Here is an 18,665-nt window from a genome sequence, read left to right on the forward strand (position 1 = left end):
GCAAATCGTAGAATTTACTAAGAATTCTTCTGTCTAGCATTAGATGAAGAAATCCCGCTTCAAACGAAATCCTCAGGGAGGTCCAAATATCCACTTGCAGACTTTACAAACAGAGTGTTTCCAAACTGCTCTATGAAAAGAAAGGTTAAACTCTTTGAGTGGAACTCACACATCACAAAGTGGTTTCTGAGAATGATTCTCTCTAGTTTTTATACGAGGATATTTCCTTTTCTACGGTTGGATGCAAATCGCTTGAAATCTCCACTTGCAGATTCCACAAAAAGAGGTTTTCAAATGTGCTCTGTCTAAACGGAGGTACAACTCTCTTCCTTCTGTCTAAAGGAAGGTTCAACTCTGTGAGTTGAACACAAGCAACCCTAAGAAGTTACTGAGAATTCTTCTGTCTAGCATTAGATGAAGAAATCCCGCTTCCAACGAAATCCTCAAGGAGGTCCAAATATCCACTTGAAGACTTTACAAACAGAGTGTTTCCAAACTGCTCTATGAAAAGTAAGGTTAAACTCTTTGAGTGGAACTCACACATCACAAAGTGGTTTCTGAGAATGATTCTGTCTAGTTTTTATACGAGGATATTTCCTTTTCTACGGTTGTCCCCAAATCGCTTGAAATCTACACTTGCAAATTCCACAAAAAGAGGTTTTCAAATGTGCTCTGTCTAATCGAAGGTTCAACTCTGTTAGATGAACACATGCAAATCGTAGAAGTTACTGAGAATTCTTCTGTGTAGCATTACATGAAGAAATCCCGCTTCCAACGAAATCCTCAAGGAGGTCCAAATATCCACTTGCAGACTTTACAAACAGAGTGTTTCCAAACTTCTCTATGAAAAGAAAGGTTAAACTCTTTGAGTGTAACGCACACATCACAACGTAGTTTCTGAGAATGATTCCCTCTAGTTTTTATATGAAGATATTTCCTTTTCTACGGTTGGCCACATAGCGCTTGAAATCTCCACTTGCAAATTCCACAAAAAGACGTTTTCAAATGTGCTCTGTCTAAAGGAAGGTTCAACTCTCTTAGTTGAACACATGCAAATCGTAGAAGTTACTGAGAATTCTTCTGTGTAGCATTAGATGAAGAAATCACGCTTCCAACGAAATCCTCTAAGAGGTCCCAATATCCACTTGCAGACTTTACAAACAGAGTGTTTCCAAACTGCTCTATGAAAAGAAAGGTTAATCTCTGTGAGTGGAACGCACACATCACAACGTCGTTTCTGAGAATGATTCCCTCTAGATTTTATGTGAAGTTATTTCCTTTTTTACCGCTGGCCCGAAATCGCTTGAAATGTCCACTTGCAAATTCCACAAAAAGAGGTTTTCAAATGTCCTCTGTCTACAGGAAGGTTCAACTCTGTTAGATGAACACATACAAATCAAAGAAGTTACTGAGAATTCTTCTGTCTAGCATTAGATGAAGAAATCCCTCTTCCAACGAAATCCTCTAAGAAGCACAAATATCCACTTGCAGACTTTGCAAACAGAGTGCTTCCAAACTGCTCTATGAAAAGAGAGGTTAAACTCTGTGAGTGGAACTCATACATCACAAAGTGGTTTCTGAGAATGATTCTCTCTAGTTTTTATATGAAGATATTTCCTTTTCTACCGCTGGCCCGAAATCGCTTGAAATTTCCACTAGCAAATTCCAATAAAAGAGGGTTTCTAATCTGCTCTGTCTAAAGGAAGGTTCAACTCTGTGAGTTGAACAAAAGCAACCCAAAGAAGTTACTGAGAATTCTTCTGTCTAGCATTTGATGAAGAAATCTCGCTTCCAACGAAATCCTCAAGGAGGTCCAAATATCCACTTGCAGACTTTACAAACAGAGTGTTTCCAAACAGCTCTACGAAAAGAAAGTTTAAACTCTTTGAGTGGAACTCACACATCACAAAGTGGTTTCTGAGAATGATTCTCTGTAGTTTTTATACGAGGGTATTTCCTTTTCTACGGTTGGCCCCAAATCCCTTGAAATCTCCACTTGCAGATTCCACAAAAAGAGGTTTTGAAATGTGCTCTGTCTAAAGGATGGTTCAACTCTCTTAGTTGAACACATGCAAATCGTAGAATTTACTAAGAATTCTTCTGTCTAGCATTAGATGAAGAAATCCCGCTTCAAACGAAATCCTCAGGGAGGTCCAAATATCCACTTGCAGACTTTACAAACAGAGTGTTTCCAAACTGCTCTATGAAAAGAAAGGTTAAACTCTTTGAGTGGAACTCACACATCACAAAGTGGTTTCTGAGAATGATTCTCTCTAGTTTTTATACGAGGATATTTCCTTTTCTACGGTTGGATGCAAATCGCTTGAAATCTCCACTTGCAGATTCCACAAAAAGAGGTTTTCAAATGTGCTCTGTCTAAACGGAGGTACAACTCTCTTCCTTCTGTCTAAAGGAAGGTTCAACTCTGTGAGTTGAACACAAGCAACCCTAAGAAGTTACTGAGAATTCTTCTGTCTAGCATTAGATGAAGAAATCCCGCTTCCAACGAAATCCTCAAGGAGGTCCAAATATCCACTTGAAGACTTTACAAACAGAGTGTTTCCAAACTGCTCTATGAAAAGTAAGGTTAAACTCTTTGAGTGGAACTCACACATCACAAAGTGGTTTCTGAGAATGATTCTGTCTAGTTTTTATACGAGGATATTTCCTTTTCTACGGTTGTCCCCAAATCGCTTGAAATCTACACTTGCAAATTCCACAAAAAGAGGTTTTCAAATGTGCTCTGTCTAATCGAAGGTTCAACTCTGTTAGATGAACACATGCAAATCGTAGAAGTTACTGAGAATTCTTCTGTGTAGCATTACATGAAGAAATCCCGCTTCCAACGAAATCCTCAAGGAGGTCCAAATATCCACTTGCAGACTTTACAAACAGAGTGTTTCCAAACTGCTCTATGAAAAGAAAGGTTAAACTCTTTGAGTGTAACGCACACATCACAACGTAGTTTCTGAGAATGATTCCCTCTAGTTTTTATATGAAGATATTTCCTTTTCTACGGTTGGCCACATAGCGCTTGAAATCTCCACTTGCAAATTCCACAAAAAGACGTTTTCAAATGTGCTCTGTCTAAAGGAAGGTTCAACTCTCTTAGTTGAACACATGCAAATCGTAGAAGTTACTGAGAATTCTTCTGTGTAGCATTAGATGAAGAAATCACGCTTCCAACGAAATCCTCTAAGAGGTCCCAATATCCACTTGCAGACTTTACAAACAGAGTGTTTCCAAACTGCTCTATGAAAAGAAAGGTTAATCTCTGTGAGTGGAACGCACACATCACAACGTCGTTTCTGAGAATGATTCCCTCTAGATTTTATGTGAAGTTATTTCCTTTTTTACCGCTGGCCCGAAATCGCTTGAAATGTCCACTTGCAAATTCCACAAAAAGAGGTTTTCAAATGTCCTCTGTCTACAGGAAGGTTCAACTCTGTTAGATGAACACATACAAATCAAAGAAGTTACTGAGAATTCTTCTGTCTAGCATTAGATGAAGAAATCCCTCTTCCAACGAAATCCTCTAAGAAGCACAAATATCCACTTGCAGACTTTGCAAACAGAGTGCTTCCAAACTGCTCTATGAAAAGAGAGGTTAAACTCTGTGAGTGGAACTCATACATCACAAAGTGGTTTCTGAGAATGATTCTCTCTAGTTTTTATATGAAGATATTTCCTTTTCTACCGCTGGCCCGAAATCGCTTGAAATTTCCACTAGCAAATTCCAATAAAAGAGGGTTTCTAATCTGCTCTGTCTAAAGGAAGGTTCAACTCTGTGAGTTGAACAAAAGCAACCCAAAGAAGTTACTGAGAATTCTTCTGTCTAGCATTTGATGAAGAAATCTCGCTTCCAACGAAATCCTCAAGGAGGTCCAAATATCCACTTGCAGACTTTACAAACAGAGTGTTTCCAAACAGCTCTACGAAAAGAAAGTTTAAACTCTTTGAGTGGAACTCACACATCACAAAGTGGTTTCTGAGAATGATTCTCTGTAGTTTTTATACGAGGGTATTTCCTTTTCTACGGTTGGCCCCAAATCCCTTGAAATCTCCACTTGCAGATTCCACAAAAAGAGGTTTTGAAATGTGCTCTGTCTAAAGGATGGTTCAACTCTCTTAGTTGAACACATGCAAATCGTAGAATTTACTAAGAATTCTTCTGTCTAGCATTAGATGAAGAAATCCCGCTTCAAACGAAATCCTCAGGGAGGTCCAAATATCCACTTGCAGACTTTACAAACAGAGTGTTTCCAAACTGCTCTATGAAAAGAAAGGTTAAACTCTTTGAGTGGAACTCACACATCACAAAGTGGTTTCTGAGAATGATTCTCTCTAGTTTTTATACGAGGATATTTCCTTTTCTACGGTTGGATGCAAATCGCTTGAAATCTCCACTTGCAGATTCCACAAAAAGAGGTTTTCAAATGTGCTCTGTCTAAACGGAGGTACAACTCTCTTCCTTCTGTCTAAAGGAAGGTTCAACTCTGTGAGTTGAACACAAGCAACCCTAAGAAGTTACTGAGAATTCTTCTGTCTAGCATTAGATGAAGAAATCCCGCTTCCAACGAAATCCTCAAGGAGGTCCAAATATCCACTTGAAGACTTTACAAACAGAGTGTTTCCAAACTGCTCTATGAAAAGTAAGGTTAAACTCTTTGAGTGGAACTCACACATCACAAAGTGGTTTCTGAGAATGATTCTGTCTAGTTTTTATACGAGGATATTTCCTTTTCTACGGTTGTCCCCAAATCGCTTGAAATCTACACTTGCAAATTCCACAAAAAGAGGTTTTCAAATGTGCTCTGTCTAATCGAAGGTTCAACTCTGTTAGATGAACACATGCAAATCGTAGAAGTTACTGAGAATTCTTCTGTGTAGCATTACATGAAGAAATCCCGCTTCCAACGAAATCCTCAAGGAGGTCCAAATATCCACTTGCAGACTTTACAAACAGAGTGTTTCCAAACTGCTCTATGAAAAGAAAGGTTAAACTCTTTGAGTGTAATGCACACATCACAACGTAGTTTCTGAGAATGATTCCCTCTAGTTTTTATATGAAGATATTTCCTTTTCTACGGTTGGCCACATAGCGCTTGAAATCTCCACTTGCAAATTCCACAAAAAGACGTTTTCAAATGTGCTCTGTCTAAAGGAAGGTTCAACTCTCTTAGTTGAACACATGCAAATCGTAGAAGTTACTGAGAATTCTTCTGTGTAGCATTAGATGAAGAAATCACGCTTCCAACGAAATCCTCTAAGAGGTCCCAATATCCACTTGCAGACTTTACAAACAGAGTGTTTCCAAACTGCTCTATGAAAAGAAAGGTTAATCTCTGTGAGTGGAACGCACACATCACAACGTCGTTTCTGAGAATGATTCCCTCTAGATTTTATGTGAAGTTATTTCCTTTTTTACCGCTGGCCCGAAATCGCTTGAAATGTCCACTTGCAAATTCCACAAAAAGAGGTTTTCAAATGTCCTCTGTCTACAGGAAGGTTCAACTCTGTTAGATGAACACATACAAATCAAAGAAGTTACTGAGAATTCTTCTGTCTAGCATTAGATGAAGAAATCCCTCTTCCAACGAAATCCTCTAAGAAGCACAAATATCCACTTGCAGACTTTGCAAACAGAGTGCTTCCAAACTGCTCTATGAAAAGAGAGGTTAAACTCTGTGAGTGGAACTCATACATCACAAAGTGGTTTCTGAGAATGATTCTCTCTAGTTTTTATATGAAGATATTTCCTTTTCTACCGCTGGCCCGAAATCGCTTGAAATTTCCACTAGCAAATTCCAATAAAAGAGGGTTTCTAATCTGCTCTGTCTAAAGGAAGGTTCAACTCTGTGAGTTGAACAAAAGCAACCCAAAGAAGTTACTGAGAATTCTTCTGTCTAGCATTTGATGAAGAAATCTCGCTTCCAACGAAATCCTCAAGGAGGTCCAAATATCCACTTGCAGACTTTACAAACAGAGTGTTTCCAAACAGCTCTACGAAAAGAAAGTTTAAACTCTTTGAGTGGAACTCACACATCACAAAGTGGTTTCTGAGAATGATTCTCTGTAGTTTTTATACGAGGGTATTTCCTTTTCTACGGTTGGCCCCAAATCCCTTGAAATCTCCACTTGCAGATTCCACAAAAAGAGGTTTTGAAATGTGCTCTGTCTAAAGGATGGTTCAACTCTCTTAGTTGAACACATGCAAATCGTAGAATTTACTAAGAATTCTTCTGTCTAGCATTAGATGAAGAAATCCCGCTTCAAACGAAATCCTCAGGGAGGTCCAAATATCCACTTGCAGACTTTACAAACAGAGTGTTTCCAAACTGCTCTATGAAAAGAAAGGTTAAACTCTTTGAGTGGAACTCACACATCACAAAGTGGTTTCTGAGAATGATTCTCTCTAGTTTTTATACGAGGATATTTCCTTTTCTACGGTTGGATGCAAATCGCTTGAAATCTCCACTTGCAGATTCCACAAAAAGAGGTTTTCAAATGTGCTCTGTCTAAACGGAGGTACAACTCTCTTCCTTCTGTCTAAAGGAAGGTTCAACTCTGTGAGTTGAACACAAGCAACCCTAAGAAGTTACTGAGAATTCTTCTGTCTAGCATTAGATGAAGAAATCCCGCTTCCAACGAAATCCTCAAGGAGGTCCAAATATCCACTTGAAGACTTTACAAACAGAGTGTTTCCAAACTGCTCTATGAAAAGTAAGGTTAAACTCTTTGAGTGGAACTCACACATCACAAAGTGGTTTCTGAGAATGATTCTGTCTAGTTTTTATACGAGGATATTTCCTTTTCTACGGTTGTCCCCAAATCGCTTGAAATCTACACTTGCAAATTCCACAAAAAGAGGTTTTCAAATGTGCTCTGTCTAATCGAAGGTTCAACTCTGTTAGATGAACACATGCAAATCGTAGAAGTTACTGAGAATTCTTCTGTGTAGCATTACATGAAGAAATCCCGCTTCCAACGAAATCCTCAAGGAGGTCCAAATATCCACTTGCAGACTTTACAAACAGAGTGTTTCCAAACTGCTCTATGAAAAGAAAGGTTAAACTCTTTGAGTGTAACGCACACATCACAACGTAGTTTCTGAGAATGATTCCCTCTAGTTTTTATATGAAGATATTTCCTTTTCTACGGTTGGCCACATAGCGCTTGAAATCTCCACTTGCAAATTCCACAAAAAGACGTTTTCAAATGTGCTCTGTCTAAAGGAAGGTTCAACTCTCTTAGTTGAACACATGCAAATCGTAGAAGTTACTGAGAATTCTTCTGTGTAGCATTAGATGAAGAAATCACGCTTCCAACGAAATCCTCTAAGAGGTCCCAATATCCACTTGCAGACTTTACAAACAGAGTGTTTCCAAACTGCTCTATGAAAAGAAAGGTTAATCTCTGTGAGTGGAACGCACACATCACAACGTCGTTTCTGAGAATGATTCCCTCTAGATTTTATGTGAAGTTATTTCCCTTTTTACCGCTGGCCCGAAATCGCTTGAAATGTCCACTTGCAAATTCCACAAAAAGAGGTTTTCAAATGTCCTCTGTCTACAGGAAGGTTCAACTCTGTTAGATGAACACATACAAATCAAAGAAGTTACTGAGAATTCTTCTGTCTAGCATTAGATGAAGAAATCCCTCTTCCAACGAAATCCTCTAAGAAGCACAAATATCCACTTGCAGACTTTGCAAACAGAGTGCTTCCAAACTGCTCTATGAAAAGAGAGGTTAAACTCTGTGAGTGGAACTCATACATCACAAAGTGGTTTCTGAGAATGATTCTCTCTAGTTTTTATATGAAGATATTTCCTTTTCTACCGCTGGCCCGAAATCGCTTGAAATTTCCACTAGCAAATTCCAATAAAAGAGGGTTTCTAATCTGCTCTGTCTAAAGGAAGGTTCAACTCTGTGAGTTGAACAAAAGCAACCCAAAGAAGTTACTGAGAATTCTTCTGTCTAGCATTTGATGAAGAAATCTCGCTTCCAACGAAATCCTCAAGGAGGTCCAAATATCCACTTGCAGACTTTACAAACAGAGTGTTTCCAAACAGCTCTACGAAAAGAAAGTTTAAACTCTTTGAGTGGAACTCACACATCACAAAGTGGTTTCTGAGAATGATTCTCTGTAGTTTTTATACGAGGGTATTTCCTTTTCTACGGTTGGCCCCAAATCCCTTGAAATCTCCACTTGCAGATTCCACAAAAAGAGGTTTTGAAATGTGCTCTGTCTAAAGGATGGTTCAACTCTCTTAGTTGAACACATGCAAATCGTAGAATTTACTAAGAATTCTTCTGTCTAGCATTAGATGAAGAAATCCCGCTTCAAACGAAATCCTCAGGGAGGTCCAAATATCCACTTGCAGACTTTACAAACAGAGTGTTTCCAAACTGCTCTATGAAAAGAAAGGTTAAACTCTTTGAGTGGAACTCACACATCACAAAGTGGTTTCTGAGAATGATTCTCTCTAGTTTTTATACGAGGATATTTCCTTTTCTACGGTTGGATGCAAATCGCTTGAAATCTCCACTTGCAGATTCCACAAAAAGAGGTTTTCAAATGTGCTCTGTCTAAACGGAGGTACAACTCTCTTCCTTCTGTCTAAAGGAAGGTTCAACTCTGTGAGTTGAACACAAGCAACCCTAAGAAGTTACTGAGAATTCTTCTGTCTAGCATTAGATGAAGAAATCCCGCTTCCAACGAAATCCTCAAGGAGGTCCAAATATCCACTTGAAGACTTTACAAACAGAGTGTTTCCAAACTGCTCTATGAAAAGTAAGGTTAAACTCTTTGAGTGGAACTCACACATCACAAAGTGGTTTCTGAGAATGATTCTGTCTAGTTTTTATACGAGGATATTTCCTTTTCTACGGTTGTCCCCAAATCGCTTGAAATCTACACTTGCAAATTCCACAAAAAGAGGTTTTCAAATGTGCTCTGTCTAATCGAAGGTTCAACTCTGTTAGATGAACACATGCAAATCGTAGAAGTTACTGAGAATTCTTCTGTGTAGCATTACATGAAGAAATCCCGCTTCCAACGAAATCCTCAAGGAGGTCCAAATATCCACTTGCAGACTTTACAAACAGAGTGTTTCCAAACTGCTCTATGAAAAGAAAGGTTAAACTCTTTGAGTGTAACGCACACATCACAACGTAGTTTCTGAGAATGATTCCCTCTAGTTTTTATATGAAGATATTTCCTTTTCTACGGTTGGCCACATAGCGCTTGAAATCTCCACTTGCAAATTCCACAAAAAGACGTTTTCAAATGTGCTCTGTCTAAAGGAAGGTTCAACTCTCTTAGTTGAACACATGCAAATCGTAGAAGTTACTGAGAATTCTTCTGTGTAGCATTAGATGAAGAAATCACGCTTCCAACGAAATCCTCTAAGAGGTCCCAATATCCACTTGCAGACTTTACAAACAGAGTGTTTCCAAACTGCTCTATGAAAAGAAAGGTTAATCTCTGTGAGTGGAACGCACACATCACAACGTCGTTTCTGAGAATGATTCCCTCTAGATTTTATGTGAAGTTATTTCCTTTTTTACCGCTGGCCCGAAATCGCTTGAAATGTCCACTTGCAAATTCCACAAAAAGAGGTTTTCAAATGTCCTCTGTCTACAGGAAGGTTCAACTCTGTTAGATGAACACATACAAATCAAAGAAGTTACTGAGAATTCTTCTGTCTAGCATTAGATGAAGAAATCCCTCTTCCAACGAAATCCTCTAAGAAGCACAAATATCCACTTGCAGACTTTGCAAACAGAGTGCTTCCAAACTGCTCTATGAAAAGAGAGGTTAAACTCTGTGAGTGGAACTCATACATCACAAAGTGGTTTCTGAGAATGATTCTCTCTAGTTTTTATATGAAGATATTTCCTTTTCTACCGCTGGCCCGAAATCGCTTGAAATTTCCACTAGCAAATTCCAATAAAAGAGGGTTTCTAATCTGCTCTGTCTAAAGGAAGGTTCAACTCTGTGAGTTGAACAAAAGCAACCCAAAGAAGTTACTGAGAATTCTTCTGTCTAGCATTTGATGAAGAAATGTCGCTTCCAACGAAATCCTCAAGGAGGTCCAAATATCCACTTGCAGACTTTACAAACAGAGTGTTTCCAAACAGCTCTACGAAAAGAAAGTTTAAACTCTTTGAGTGGAACTCACACATCACAAAGTGGTTTCTGAGAATGATTCTCTGTAGTTTTTATACGAGGGTATTTCCTTTTCTACGGTTGGCCCCAAATCCCTTGAAATCTCCACTTGCAGATTCCACAAAAAGAGGTTTTGAAATGTGCTCTGTCTAAAGGATGGTTCAACTCTCTTAGTTGAACACATGCAAATCGTAGAATTTACTAAGAATTCTTCTGTCTAGCATTAGATGAAGAAATCCCGCTTCAAACGAAATCCTCAGGGAGGTCCAAATATCCACTTGCAGACTTTACAAACAGAGTGTTTCCAAACTGCTCTATGAAAAGAAAGGTTAAACTCTTTGAGTGGAACTCACACATCACAAAGTGGTTTCTGAGAATGATTCTCTCTAGTTTTTATACGAGGATATTTCCTTTTCTACGGTTGGATGCAAATCGCTTGAAATCTCCACTTGCAGATTCCACAAAAAGAGGTTTTCAAATGTGCTCTGTCTAAACGGAGGTACAACTCTCTTCCTTCTGTCTAAAGGAAGGTTCAACTCTGTGAGTTGAACACAAGCAACCCTAAGAAGTTACTGAGAATTCTTCTGTCTAGCATTAGATGAAGAAATCCCGCTTCCAACGAAATCCTCAAGGAGGTCCAAATATCCACTTGAAGACTTTACAAACAGAGTGTTTCCAAACTGCTCTATGAAAAGTAAGGTTAAACTCTTTGAGTGGAACTCACACATCACAAAGTGGTTTCTGAGAATGATTCTGTCTAGTTTTTATACGAGGATATTTCCTTTTCTACGGTTGTCCCCAAATCGCTTGAAATCTCCACTTGCAAATTCCACAAAAAGACGTTTTCAAATGTGCTCTGTCTAAAGGAAGGTTCAACTCTCTTAGTTGAACACATGCAAATCGTAGAAGTTACTGAGAATTCTTCTGTGTAGCATTAGATGAAGAAATCACGCTTCCAACGAAATCCTCTAAGAGGTCCCAATATCCACTTGCAGACTTTACAAACAGAGTGTTTCCAAACTGCTCTATGAAAAGAAAGGTTAATCTCTGTGAGTGGAACGCACACATCACAACGTCGTTTCTGAGAATGATTCCCTCTAGATTTTATGTGAAGTTATTTCCTTTTTTACCGCTGGCCCGAAATCGCTTGAAATGTCCACTTGCAAATTCCACAAAAAGAGGTTTTCAAATGTCCTCTGTCTACAGGAAGGTTCAACTCTGTTAGATGAACACATACAAATCAAAGAAGTTACTGAGAATTCTTCTGTCTAGCATTAGATGAAGAAATCCCTCTTCCAACGAAATCCTCTAAGAAGCACAAATATCCACTTGCAGACTTTGCAAACAGAGTGCTTCCAAACTGCTCTATGAAAAGAGAGGTTAAACTCTGTGAGTGGAACTCATACATCACAAAGTGGTTTCTGAGAATGATTCTCTCTAGTTTTTATATGAAGATATTTCCTTTTCTACCGCTGGCCCGAAATCGCTTGAAATTTCCACTAGCAAATTCCAATAAAAGAGGGTTTCTAATCTGCTCTGTCTAAAGGAAGGTTCAACTCTGTGAGTTGAACAAAAGCAACCCAAAGAAGTTACTGAGAATTCTTCTGTCTAGCATTTGATGAAGAAATCTCGCTTCCAACGAAATCCTCAAGGAGGTCCAAATATCCACTTGCAGACTTTACAAACAGAGTGTTTCCAAACAGCTCTACGAAAAGAAAGTTTAAACTCTTTGAGTGGAACTCACACATCACAAAGTGGTTTCTGAGAATGATTCTCTGTAGTTTTTATACGAGGGTATTTCCTTTTCTACGGTTGGCCCCAAATCCCTTGAAATCTCCACTTGCAGATTCCACAAAAAGAGGTTTTGAAATGTGCTCTGTCTAAAGGATGGTTCAACTCTCTTAGTTGAACACATGCAAATCGTAGAATTTACTAAGAATTCTTCTGTCTAGCATTAGATGAAGAAATCCCGCTTCAAACGAAATCCTCAGGGAGGTCCAAATATCCACTTGCAGACTTTACAAACAGAGTGTTTCCAAACTGCTCTATGAAAAGAAAGGTTAAACTCTTTGAGTGGAACTCACACATCACAAAGTGGTTTCTGAGAATGATTCTCTCTAGTTTTTATACGAGGATATTTCCTTTTCTACGGTTGGATGCAAATCGCTTGAAATCTCCACTTGCAGATTCCACAAAAAGAGGTTTTCAAATGTGCTCTGTCTAAACGGAGGTACAACTCTCTTCCTTCTGTCTAAAGGAAGGTTCAACTCTGTGAGTTGAACACAAGCAACCCTAAGAAGTTACTGAGAATTCTTCTGTCTAGCATTAGATGAAGAAATCCCGCTTCCAACGAAATCCTCAAGGAGGTCCAAATATCCACTTGAAGACTTTACAAACAGAGTGTTTCCAAACTGCTCTATGAAAAGTAAGGTTAAACTCTTTGAGTGGAACTCACACATCACAAAGTGGTTTCTGAGAATGATTCTGTCTAGTTTTTATACGAGGATATTTCCTTTTCTACGGTTGTCCCCAAATCGCTTGAAATCTCCACTTGCAAATTCCACAAAAAGACGTTTTCAAATGTGCTCTGTCTAAAGGAAGGTTCAACTCTCTTAGTTGAACACATGCAAATCGTAGAAGTTACTGAGAATTCTTCTGTGTAGCATTAGATGAAGAAATCACGCTTCCAACGAAATCCTCTAAGAGGTCCCAATATCCACTTGCAGACTTTACAAACAGAGTGTTTCCAAACTGCTCTATGAAAAGAAAGGTTAATCTCTGTGAGTGGAACGCACACATCACAACGTCGTTTCTGAGAATGATTCCCTCTAGATTTTATGTGAAGTTATTTCCTTTTTTACCGCTGGCCCGAAATCGCTTGAAATGTCCACTTGCAAATTCCACAAAAAGAGGTTTTCAAATGTCCTCTGTCTACAGGAAGGTTCAACTCTGTTAGATGAACACATACAAATCAAAGAAGTTACTGAGAATTCTTCTGTCTAGCATTAGATGAAGAAATCCCTCTTCCAACGAAATCCTCTAAGAAGCACAAATATCCACTTGCAGACTTTGCAAACAGAGTGCTTCCAAACTGCTCTATGAAAAGAGAGGTTAAACTCTGTGAGTGGAACTCATACATCACAAAGTGGTTTCTGAGAATGATTCTCTCTAGTTTTTATATGAAGATATTTCCTTTTCTACCGCTGGCCCGAAATCGCTTGAAATTTCCACTAGCAAATTCCAATAAAAGAGGGTTTCTAATCTGCTCTGTCTAAAGGAAGGTTCAACTCTGTGAGTTGAACAAAAGCAACCCAAAGAAGTTACTGAGAATTCTTCTGTCTAGCATTTGATGAAGAAATCTCGCTTCCAACGAAATCCTCAAGGAGGTCCAAATATCCACTTGCAGACTTTACAAACAGAGTGTTTCCAAACAGCTCTACGAAAAGAAAGTTTAAACTCTTTGAGTGGAACTCACACATCACAAAGTGGTTTCTGAGAATGATTCTCTGTAGTTTTTATACGAGGGTATTTCCTTTTCTACGGTTGGCCCCAAATCCCTTGAAATCTCCACTTGCAGATTCCACAAAAAGAGGTTTTGAAATGTGCTCTGTCTAAAGGATGGTTCAACTCTCTTAGTTGAACACATGCAAATCGTAGAATTTACTAAGAATTCTTCTGTCTAGCATTAGATGAAGAAATCCCGCTTCAAACGAAATCCTCAGGGAGGTCCAAATATCCACTTGCAGACTTTACAAACAGAGTGTTTCCAAACTGCTCTATGAAAAGAAAGGTTAAACTCTTTGAGTGGAACTCACACATCACAAAGTGGTTTCTGAGAATGATTCTCTCTAGTTTTTATACGAGGATATTTCCTTTTCTACGGTTGGATGCAAATCGCTTGAAATCTCCACTTGCAGATTCCACAAAAAGAGGTTTTCAAATGTGCTCTGTCTAAACGGAGGTACAACTCTCTTCCTTCTGTCTAAAGGAAGGTTCAACTCTGTGAGTTGAACACAAGCAACCCTAAGAAGTTACTGAGAATTCTTCTGTCTAGCATTAGATGAAGAAATCCCGCTTCCAACGAAATCCTCAAGGAGGTCCAAATATCCACTTGAAGACTTTACAAACAGAGTGTTTCCAAACTGCTCTATGAAAAGTAAGGTTAAACTCTTTGAGTGGAACTCACACATCACAAAGTGGTTTCTGAGAATGATTCTGTCTAGTTTTTATACGAGGATATTTCCTTTTCTACGGTTGTCCCCAAATCGCTTGAAATCTACACTTGCAAATTCCACAAAAAGAGGTTTTCAAATGTGCTCTGTCTAATCGAAGGTTCAACTCTGTTAGATGAACACATGCAAATCGTAGAAGTTACTGAGAATTCTTCTGTGTAGCATTACATGAAGAAATCCCGCTTCCAACGAAATCCTCAAGGAGGTCCAAATATCCACTTGCAGACTTTACAAACAGAGTGTTTCCAAACTGCTCTATGAAAAGAAAGGTTAAACTCTTTGAGTGTAACGCACACATCACAACGTAGTTTCTGAGAATGATTCCCTCTAGTTTTTATATGAAGATATTTCCTTTTCTACGGTTGGCCACATAGCGCTTGAAATCTCCACTTGCAAATTCCACAAAAAGACGTTTTCAAATGTGCTCTGTCTAAAGGAAGGTTCAACTCTCTTAGTTGAACACATGCAAATCGTAGAAGTTACTGAGAATTCTTCTGTGTAGCATTAGATGAAGAAATCACGCTTCCAACGAAATCCTCTAAGAGGTCCCAATATCCACTTGCAGACTTTACAAACAGAGTGTTTCCAAACTGCTCTATGAAAAGAAAGGTTAATCTCTGTGAGTGGAACGCACACATCACAACGTCATTTCTGAGAATGATTCCCTCTAGATTTTATGTGAAGTTATTTCCTTTTTTACCGCTGGCCCGAAATCGCTTGAAATGTCCACTTGCAAATTCCACAAAAAGAGGTTTTCAAATGTCCTCTGTCTACAGGAAGGTTCAACTCTGTTAGATGAACACATACAAATCAAAGAAGTTACTGAGAATTCTTCTGTCTAGCATTAGATGAAGAAATCCCTCTTCCAACGAAATCCTCTAAGAAGCACAAATATCCACTTGCAGACTTTGCAAACAGAGTGCTTCCAAACTGCTCTATGAAAAGAGAGGTTAAACTCTGTGAGTGGAACTCATACATCACAAAGTGGTTTCTGAGAATGATTCTCTCTAGTTTTTATATGAAGATATTTCCTTTTCTACCGCTGGCCCGAAATCGCTTGAAATTTCCACTAGCAAATTCCAATAAAAGAGGGTTTCTAATCTGCTCTGTCTAAAGGAAGGTTCAACTCTGTGAGTTGAACAAAAGCAACCCAAAGAAGTTACTGAGAATTCTTCTGTCTAGCATTTGATGAAGAAATCTCGCTTCCAACGAAATCCTCAAGGAGGTCCAAATATCCACTTGCAGACTTTACAAACAGAGTGTTTCCAAACAGCTCTACGAAAAGAAAGTTTAAACTCTTTGAGTGGAACTCACACATCACAAAGTGGTTTCTGAGAATGATTCTCTGTAGTTTTTATACGAGGGTATTTCCTTTTCTACGGTTGGCCCCAAATCCCTTGAAATCTCCACTTGCAGATTCCACAAAAAGAGGTTTTGAAATGTGCTCTGTCTAAAGGATGGTTCAACTCTCTTAGTTGAACACATGCAAATCGTAGAATTTACTAAGAATTCTTCTGTCTAGCATTAGATGAAGAAATCCCGCTTCAAACGAAATCCTCAGGGAGGTCCAAATATCCACTTGCAGACTTTACAAACAGAGTGTTTCCAAACTGCTCTATGAAAAGAAAGGTTAAACTCTTTGAGTGGAACTCACACATCACAAAGTGGTTTCTGAGAATGATTCTCTCTAGTTTTTATACGAGGATATTTCCTTTTCTACGGTTGGATGCAAATCGCTTGAAATCTCCACTTGCAGATTCCACAAAAAGAGGTTTTCAAATGTGCTCTGTCTAAACGGAGGTACAACTCTCTTCCTTCTGTCTAAAGGAAGGTTCAACTCTGTGAGTTGAACACAAGCAACCCTAAGAAGTTACTGAGAATTCTTCTGTCTAGCATTAGATGAAGAAATCCCGCTTCCAACGAAATCCTCAAGGAGGTCCAAATATCCACTTGAAGACTTTACAAACAGAGTGTTTCCAAACTGCTCTATGAAAAGTAAGGTTAAACTCTTTGAGTGGAACTCACACATCACAAAGTGGTTTCTGAGAATGATTCTGTCTAGTTTTTATACGAGGATATTTCCTTTTCTACGGTTGTCCCCAAATCGCTTGAAATCTACACTTGCAAATTCCACAAAAAGAGGTTTTCAAATGTGCTCTGTCTAATCGAAGGTTCAACTCTGTTAGATGAACACATGCAAATCGTAGAAGTTACTGAGAATTCTTCTGTGTAGCATTACATGAAGAAATCCCGCTTCCAACGAAATCCTCAAGGAGGTCCAAATATCCACTTGCAGACTTTACAAACAGAGTGTTTCCAAACTGCTCTATGAAAAGAAAGGTTAATCTCTGTGAGTGGAACGCACACATCACAACGTCGTTTCTGAGAATGATTCCCTCTAGATTTTATGTGAAGTTATTTCCTTTTTTACCGCTGGCCCGAAATCGCTTGAAATCTCCACTTGCAAATTCCACAAAAAGAGGTTTTCAAATGTCCTCTGTCTACAGGAAGGTTCAACTCTGTTAGATGAACACATACAAATCAAAGAAGTTACTGAGAATTCTTCTGTCTAGCATTAGATGAAGAAATCCCTCTTCCAACGAAATCCTCTAAGAAGCACAAATATCCACTTGCAGACTTTGCAAACAGAGTGCTTCCAAACTGCTCTATGAAAAGAGAGGTTAAACTCTGTGAGTGGAACTCATACATCACAAAGTGGTTTCTGAGAATGATTCTCTCTAGTTTTTATATGAAGATATTTCCTTTTCTACCGCTGGCCCGAAATCGCTTGAAATTTCCACTAGCAAATTCCAATAAAAGAGGGTTTCTAATCTGCTCTGTCTAAAGGAAGGTTCAACTCTGTGAGTTGAACAAAAGCAACCCAAAGAAGTTACTGAGAATTCTTCTGTCTAGCATTTGATGAAGAAATCTCGCTTCCAACGAAATCCTCAAGGAGGTCCAAATATCCACTTGCAGACTTTACAAACAGAGTGTTTCCAAACAGCTCTACGAAAAGAAAGTTTAAACTCTTTGAGTGGAACTCACACATCACAAAGTGGTTTCTGAGAATGATTCTCTGTAGTTTTTATACGAGGGTATTTCCTTTTCTACGGTTGGCCCCAAATCCCTTGAAATCTCCACTTGCAGATTCCACAAAAAGAGGTTTTGAAATGTGCTCTGTCTAAAGGATGGTTCAACTCTCTTAGTTGAACACATGCAAATCGTAGAATTTACTAAGAATTCTTCTGTCTAGCATTAGATGAAGAAATCCCGCTTCAAACGAAATCCTCAGGGAGGTCCAAATATCCACTTGCAGACTTTACAAACAGAGTGTTTCCAAACTGCTCTATGAAAAGAAAGGTTAAACTCTTTGAGTGGAACTCACACATCACAAAGTGGTTTCTGAGAATGATTCTCTCTAGTTTTTATACGAGGATATTTCCTTTTCTACGGTTGGATGCAAATCGCTTGAAATCTCCACTTGCAGATTCCACAAAAAGAGGTTTTCAAATGTGCTCTGTCTAAACGGAGGTACAACTCTCTTCCTTCTGTCTAAAGGAAGGTTCAACTCTGTGAGTTGAACACAAGCAACCCTAAGAAGTTACTGAGAATTCTTCTGTCTAGCATTAGATGAAGAAATCCCGCTTCCAACGAAATCCTCAAGGAGGTCCAAATATCCACTTGAAGACTTTACAAACAGAGTGTTTCCAAACTGCTCTATGAAAAGTAAGGTTAAACTCTTTGAGTGGAACTCACACATCACAAAGTGGTTTCTGAGAATGATTCTGTCTAGTTTTCATACGAGGATATTTCCTTTTCTACGGTTGTCCCCAAATCGCTTGAAATCTACACTTGCAAATTCCACAAAAAGAGGTTTTCAAATGTGCTCTGTCTAATCGAAGGTTCAACTCTGTTAGATGAACACATGCAAATCGTAGAAGTTACTGAGAATTCTTCTGTGTAGCATTACATGAAGAAATCCCGCTTCCAACGAAATCCTCAAGGAGGTCCAAATATCCACTTGCAGACTTTACAAACAGAGTGTTTCCAAACTGCTCTATGAAAAGAAAGGTTAAACTCTTTGAGTGTAACGCACACATCACAACGTAGTTTCTGAGAATGATTCCCTCTAGTTTTTATATGAAGATATTTCCTTTTCTACGGTTGGCCACATAGCGCTTGAAATCTCCACTTGCAAATTCCACAAAAAGACGTTTTCAAATGTGCTCTGTCTAAAGGAAGGTTCAACTCTCTTAGTTGAA

The sequence above is a fragment of the Gorilla gorilla genome, chromosome 2 (genome assembly GCF_029281585.2).
Source record: "Gorilla gorilla gorilla isolate KB3781 chromosome 2, NHGRI_mGorGor1-v2.1_pri, whole genome shotgun sequence".
NCBI classification, from domain to species: domain Eukaryota; kingdom Metazoa; phylum Chordata; class Mammalia; order Primates; family Hominidae; genus Gorilla; species Gorilla gorilla.